At 35.2% G+C, this 7871-nt stretch overlaps 1 non-coding gene across 1 annotated transcript; it reads right to left on the reverse strand.

Annotated features, from left to right (window-relative positions):
- Positions 1-7396: 7396 nt before the first annotated feature.
- On the reverse strand, positions 7397-7502 carry LOC139845875 (small nucleolar RNA R71). Its single transcript, XR_011758629.1, has one exon. It is a non-coding gene; the product is annotated as a small nucleolar RNA R71 (small nucleolar RNA).
- Positions 7503-7871: the final 369 nt, after the last annotated feature.

The following is a 7871-nucleotide window of genomic DNA, read 5'->3' on the forward strand; positions in this document are numbered from 1 at the left end:
GTATATATATGTATTGGATAAATATACTTGGGACGACATGCTTAGTCAGCATGGATATTTAAGTCATAAGAACATGAAAAAGCTCTTGCCAAATCTTAAACGCTATTAGAAGCTTTTTCACCTCACAAAAAGCTTGAAGCTATTGTCACCAAACAAAGTTTTTATTTTTAATAGGAGCTTTTTTTCAAAAACTAAAAGCTAAAAGCTCTAAAAAGCTCTAAAATCCTCACCGCCAAACATAGCCATAGACTATAGAATAGAATAAGAATAAGAATAAGAATAATAATAAAAGAAACTTTCGAGTTTGCTGAGAAATATAGAACTGTATCATTTACAATTAACAATTGGCAACTATGCTACTTGGCTATCATATTGAGTTTGCGTTTATTTCTAAACTCAATACGGTACTTAACAATTCATTTAATTCGTACTGAGCAATAAATTTAATTCATTCAGTGTTGAATTATTTAAAGTTAAAATATTCTCTTAGCATTTTGATATTATTGTTGTATACGTTGTATAGGTTGCTATCTTCGCAATCATGTAGCGGATAGAATGTAGTTAGAGCCTTCGTGTTTATAAGTGACTGATTTGGGTCAATACCTATTGTAACTTTCATGTTTTATTGAAATTTGGCCTTTGAAAAGAAATATATATATATATATATATATATATATATATATATATATATATATATATATATATATATATATATATATATATATATATATATATATATATATATTCTCTTAAAAGCTTAGCATTTAAATTTTATGTAATAGCCTCTTTAAATTATATCATAAACAGTGAATGGTTTAGATTGGCGGCGTTGTCTACTTTGTTGACTTCGGTAAATAGACCTCGGGTTAGGTGTTCTTAGATTGCCCGGTGAATGGTTTAGATTGGCGGTTTCTGAGGATGAAGATGCGGGATTGGATTCGGGGCCGGGTTTATGTGTTTGTGGTAGGCTTAGGTTAGGTGGTTTCGTTGTTGTTTGGCATTTCAATTGTAATTCATATAGTGCTCACTCTGTATTTAATGTTGTCGTTTAGTGTGTTTAGAACTAATAGAGTGAAGGTCATTGAGTTTTGGTAGTTTATTACCATGTACTCCAGTTACAGATCGTTATGATCTGCTTAATGTAGCTCCACCGGAACCTCGGTTCTATTATATATATACATATTAATATTTTTGCCAAAAAAAATATATATATCATAAACACATATTAAACAACAATATTTTTTTTATTCATTTAAAAGGTTAATAAGATTATTTGCATTGTTCATTCAAAATAATTAGCAAATATGTTATTGTTATTTAGAAGAAATATCATTAAGAGCATTTGAATTATTTGGATTAAAAATCATTTAACGCTTAATCATTCAGTTTTATTAAATACACCCTAAAATTTTTAACATGTTATTTTTATTCAAAAACAACTTTATTTATATCATCTGAATCATTCAAATTATGAATGTGATTTATTTAAATCTTAATTATTCAGTTTTATCAAATGCACTCCAAAAATTTTAGGGTTTTCAAATTGAACCCAACTTTTAACTATTTGGCTAATCATTGATACTAAATGCTGAAATTTTTATAACTAAATTCTATAAATTTATATGTTAAAGATTTATGTTATATATTACCATTATCATTATCATTATCATTATCAATAACACTAATTATGGTGGGACAAAGTACTATTCACAATGGAACTCATGTAATTATCCTTAACTTTGTGGTTAATTTGGTAATGAAATACTTTGTTACCATTATTTCTTTAACTACCTCTTCACAATTTATTTTTACACATTTCTTCTTCATTCCTTTATTTTTTTTAACGTTCAACTACCTAACCGTTAACTGTCTTTTTTAAATCAACCTTTCTTTTAAACATTCATTTAACAGACCGTCAACTCCTTTTTAAATCAATCAATCGGCCGTTAGCCAACCAAACACTTCCTTTATTTAACTTCATTTTTTATTGTTATATATTCTAAACGTTCAATTAACCAACTGTTATTCCTTTCTTTTAAAGTTGAATTAACCGGCCGTTAACCGACCAAATCACCTCGCATCGAAGTGCGGGTTTTTTATCCTCGTACATATACAAAATTTGATGATCTTACACTATTCACCATTGCAAACATGTAAATACCCCCATATGGCCATATGTATGGGTTATTTGGTAATTTTTTATTTTTATTTTTTTTGCTAATTTTCCCCTTTTCTTCAAAATCTTTATTTCATTTCCTTTTATCTTTCGTTATTTTCTAAACATTCAATTAACCAACCGCCATCTGATCAAAACTATTGACCGTTAATCGATCGAAACCACCCCGCAACGAAGCTCGAGTTTGTTTTTCTCGTTATACACATGTGTGATTGTCTTTTATAGTAGGATTATCAGAAAATGTAAAAGAATCACAACGTAAACAAAATACATTGTATTTGACAAAACATAACATCCAAGTGGGTGTTTAAATCTTCTTTATACTCCAAAGATCTTTCACTTAAAGGAGACTTTAAACAAAACCCAAATCTCGTCAAGCCAGAAATCAACAAGGAATGTCGAACCACCTTTTATACCGCCAATCAAACATACGACACGCAAAGTCAACATAGATAGAAGAAAAGACTTTTATACAAGGTCTTCAACTTCTCGTCGAAATCAAATCATTAACCCTTAAACTCTCTAGTCGATGTCTTCTTTCATCGGTTCATAAGAGACCAGTTGAAGCTATGTGAAGCTTCAACTTCCTGATCGTAACCACCTTAGTGCACATATCAACATGATTCTCCGTATCAACAATTTTAGCAACAACTAAAGTACCATCATTTATGAGTTCGCAAATAACATGATACCTTAGTTTGATGTGTTTCGTACGACCATGAAACACCGGATTCTTCCTAAAGTGAATAGCACTTTGATTATCACAGTACAAGACACGGTCTTGTTGAACTCGACCAACTTCACCAAGAAATTTTTTGCAACCATAAAAGTTCTTTGTTTGCTTCCGTTGCGACCATATATTCGGCCTTTGTTGTTGACAACGCAACACTCTTTTGAAGTCTTTACATCCAACTAAATGCCATCCGTCCAACTTTGAAAACATAACTCCTGGTGCTTTTCCTTGAATTATCACATCCACCTAAATCCGCATCAACATACCCTCTCCAAATGGAATCACTTCTAGTTTATTGCAACCTTATTTTAGAAGTACCTTTCAAGTAGCGCAAAAGTCACTTTACTGCTTCCTAGTGATCCTTATCCTGATTCGATATAAACCGACTCACAACTCACACCGCATGAGCTATGTCAGGTGTTGTGCACACCATAATATACATACCACTACTCAGCGCTGATTCATAGGAAACTGGAGCCATTTCCTCTTTGTCTCCATCTATTGTATGTGATTGACTCTTCGTCAACTTTAAAGTACCGCCTAAAGGCATGGATCTTGCCTTTGAATCTTTCATGTTGAACCGCTCTAACACTTTTTCGATATACTTGGTTTGAGACAAAGTTAAAGTACCTTCAACCCGATTTCGTGTAATACTCATCCCGAGTATTTGTTTAGCGCCCCCTAAGTCTTTCATCTCAAACTCATGAGACAATTGTCTCTTCAACTTGTTGATCTCCTACATATTTGAAAACAAGCAAGACTGGCCAAGCCATATGGCCATGGCACACGGCCTTCCATGAGCCATACGGATTACCAGAGTCCAAAGAATACGACCTGGTAAATCGACTTACCAGTGGCACACGGGCTAGGCACACGCCCATGGCACATGACCTGCCCGTGCTTGGCACACGGCCTGACAGTGCATGGGCTTGCCTATTAAAGGTCCTTTTGTTAACCATTTCAACACACCTCAACACATTCAATTTAATTTAAGCTAACCATTTCAACATACTCTAGAGTCATTGCAATCTCGGGCAGATTTCTATAAACTCTCAGGTTTTCATCTGAAACGCCTTTCTCTTTATTTAAACATGTACCGTTATTATCTATGTTTAAATATGCGTTTTGATATTACCATGTTAGCTTAAATTAATCTGTATGCTTCCATGATAGAAGTTTAGGCTAGCGTAATTATGTTAAATTTAGTACGATTACTGTTGTTTGTTGAAACAGTAACCCCGATAGGTTTGTATGCTAGAATCTTGAGGATTGACCAACCTAAGTTGTGACCAGGAATTGTCCACCCATATGAACCTAGCTACTTCATAGGACTAAGACTCTTCGTTATATCATACATGAAGCATCTATGAACTCGGTATGGTCGGTGTTCCCGAGAGGCATCTAATGCGCTTTTAGGACACGAAACTTAGGAATTGAGACATGAATGACCTAGTATACCTAATAAATGTTCCAAGGAGACCTCTTAGGACCTGTTATGACTTATGCAGTGCCTCAACTGTATAAGCCACTCATATTGCATGTTATTGTTTGATTGTTGCCTTAGGACTAGTCAAACTATATGTTGTAGGTATTTTATAGGTTCTTATATGTTTTACTATCAGCTTAACACTGTAATGCAGTATAATGCTTAGAGTAGTATGATCTCAGTATGTTCCGGGTTTGATAATAGCAGGGCTTGGTTCCTGGTGTTATGGGAAGGTTCTGAGGAGTTAATATATGCATGGTTCCTATGAAAGAAGGGTTTTGATTCGCGCATGGAGCTTGAGTTAAGCTTGTGTTAGTAGAAAGAAGAGGATGATTGTGCTTGGTCCTAGCAAGTGCAAGTTTTTAGAGAACACTATAGCCGCCTAATGCATATTCATGAAAGGTATCATTTTGAGCTTAACCTTCTCGCGCTTTGGCATTGTTCACTTATTTGTTCTCTATCTCCAAAGCTTGTTTCGTCGATTGTTTGCTTGAGGACAAGCAAAGATTCAAATGTAGGGGGTTTGATATCGCTCCATTTATATATGTTTTTTCGCGATATCTACCTCACTTTGCTCGGTTTTTGACTATCTCGGAGCCTATTTAGTATGTTATTGAGCTAATTGGTAAATTAAGGGCTAAAGAGTTGATTTGGTGTAAAATTGACCAAATCATGGGCAAAATTGGCTAAGAAAATGACAAGTGCAGGAAACAGCTCCAAAAGCGCCGCTCCTGTAAAGGAGCGCCGCTCCTGTAAAGGAGCGCCGCTCCTGAAGGCCCAAAAGCGCTGCTCCTGAAGGAAAAGCGGGGCTATTATGCACGATTTGTCTCCATTTTTCATCAGCGAGCAGAAGCACTGCTATACATGTCAAAAACGTCGATCCTGATCAGCCAAAAGCGTCGCTCCTCAACAAAAGTGTCGCCCCTGTTCAGAGCCAAAAGCGGCATTCCAAAGTCAAAAGTGACGCTCCTCACCTTGCCAAAAGCGCCGCTCCTGAAGTAAAAGCGGCGCTGCTGACGCTGTTTCAGCCCAGATTTTCAGCACTATAAAAGGAACGAGATTAGGTCATTTTTCATATGCATCTTTGGGAGCATCTGTTTAAGGTCCGAATTTCACATACAAAACCCTAATTTCATCATCCAATGGTGTTTAAGGGTGGATTCAAGGAAGCTAGCTCAAGATTCATCATTGTTTAGCTTAGATCTTCATCTTCTTTACAATTTGGGTTGTAATCTTCACTTTACTTTTCATATTTTGCATTGATTACTTGTAATAACTTGAAGATGATGATGATTTACATTTCTATGCTTATTATTAGTTTAATTTTAGCTATGATTGGCTAAATTTCTTGTGTTTGCTTATCTATGAATCTCTAATGCTAGTGTTTGCCCAAATCAATTGATTATTGTTGTTTGAATGAATTACATGCTTATGTGTTGTTGAGTTAGCTAAAGATTCATTGCTATGAGTTTGTTTTAGGCTTGACTTTGATTACATATGTTGTGTAGCTCTCTTAGTGATTTGAGAACTGAATCAATATGTGCTTAAACACCTTAGATGATCTAGACAACTAGCTTAGGAATTGCAAGTGATTGTATTCTTGATCTAGGTTGGTTTTCAATTGGCCTCTAGTCAACATAGTAATGCCGATTATCTTAAGTGATTTCGATAGTTGGGGGTTTTAAGTGATTTCAACCTAAGCTCAATCTCAATGACCAAATCATGCTTAACTCGATCTTAAGATATAAAGCTTATGTGAATTCGTGGTGTATCATTTGATTTGAGGTTTAGTAGTAATGCTAAATATTTAATAGTTCAACAACTAATGAGATAGAAACATAGGAAAATGGGGCAAGCCAAGCATAGTGAGGATTAGATAAGTGAACACGTCTTAGTTAATTTGTTTTAAGACTTAATACTTCATTACTTGTTTCTTATTATTAGTTTAATTGATAAATTTAGGTTTGTTTAATTGTGAAAGTTTTAGTTGTTAGTTGATATCAATCAAAACCCCCAATCAAACAAACCCTAGGACAATTGATAGTTTCAAATATCCGACTTACACAGTGTCTCTTGAGACGAACTTGATAAGAATACTTACATTAAAGTGCGATAATAACCGGGTTCTAAGTGCTCGTTAGTTGTGTGTGTTTGATTGTAGTGTTTGAATCAAATATAAATTTAGAGGGTAAAAGATGTATATCGCACGAACGCATCACACTTTCTTGGCGCTGCTGCCGGGGATGCGGTTAGCTTAGTTGGTTATTTGGTTTAAACTTTTAATTGTTCGATGCTTTCTTAGGGGTTTACCCTTACGGAATTTACTTTTCGCATTTTATATTGTTATTTTCATTTCGAAAACCGCTTGTGTTTGTGTTGTGATTGAAGGATAGGTACCTTTGGTGTATGAAAACAAGGTCTCACAAGGATCAAGAATTCACACATCCATTTTCTGATCCGAAAAGACACGTGCACGGGGTTTATAATCGTAGAGAAGAAAGGTTATTAAGAAAGAATTTCGAAGCTTTGCCATTTTGTTTAGAAGAGATAGATCCAAACGGTAATCCGATTCACGATGAAGAGGGCAATCCCAATGGTCCTCCGGTTAATCAAGAATTATTGAATGATCCAAACGACATACCAATGTGGAACGCTAGATTGGTTGCACCAACAATGATAGCACTGGCTATTACAAAACCACCAATTGAAGAGGATAATTGGAAGATCGAGGGTAACTTTTTCACGTTGATCAAGGATACATACTTTCATGGGTTGATAGATGAAAATCCGTTCGAACATATTCAACACTTTAATTATCTTTGTGATATTTACAAAACCAAAAACGTCACCGATGACGCTTTTAAGCTAAGGGCATTCCCCTTCACACTTCAAGGAGACGCAAAAGCTTGGATGCGAAGTTTACCATCCGATTCCATAAGGTCTTTTCAAGAATTAACAAACGAGTTTATCAATCATTTCTTTCCACCGTCAAAAGTAGAGCAGCTTAGAATGGAGATTAATTGGTTCACACAACGGGGTAGTGAGAGTTTGTATGATGCATGAGTTCGATTTAAGAAGCTACTAAGAGCTTGCCCACCGCATGCTTTGACGAAGAAAGAGTATATCAACACATTCTATCGGGGTTGTAATACTTTTACGAAGCAATATCTTGATTCTTCATCCGGTGGGGTATTTATGTACAAATCACCAAATGTGGCCGAAATTATGTTAGAAGACATCTCGGTCAACACGTATGAATGGGCACCTTCACCGCGAGATTTGACAAGGAAAAGTGTAGCACAAGTCGAGAGTGAAAATGGACAAGTGACGCTTGTAAGCTTGAACAATCAATTTCAAACATTTGGGAAAGAATTGAAGAAGATTCAATAAACGGTAGTTGCAATGCAAGTAGGTTGTCAACGATGCGAGGGTTCACATCTCATGAAGAATTGTCCTAAAATTACTCAATGCAATCA

This window comes from Rutidosis leptorrhynchoides, chromosome 4 (genome assembly GCF_046630445.1).
Source record: "Rutidosis leptorrhynchoides isolate AG116_Rl617_1_P2 chromosome 4, CSIRO_AGI_Rlap_v1, whole genome shotgun sequence".
NCBI classification, from domain to species: Eukaryota; Viridiplantae; Streptophyta; class Magnoliopsida; order Asterales; family Asteraceae; genus Rutidosis; species Rutidosis leptorrhynchoides.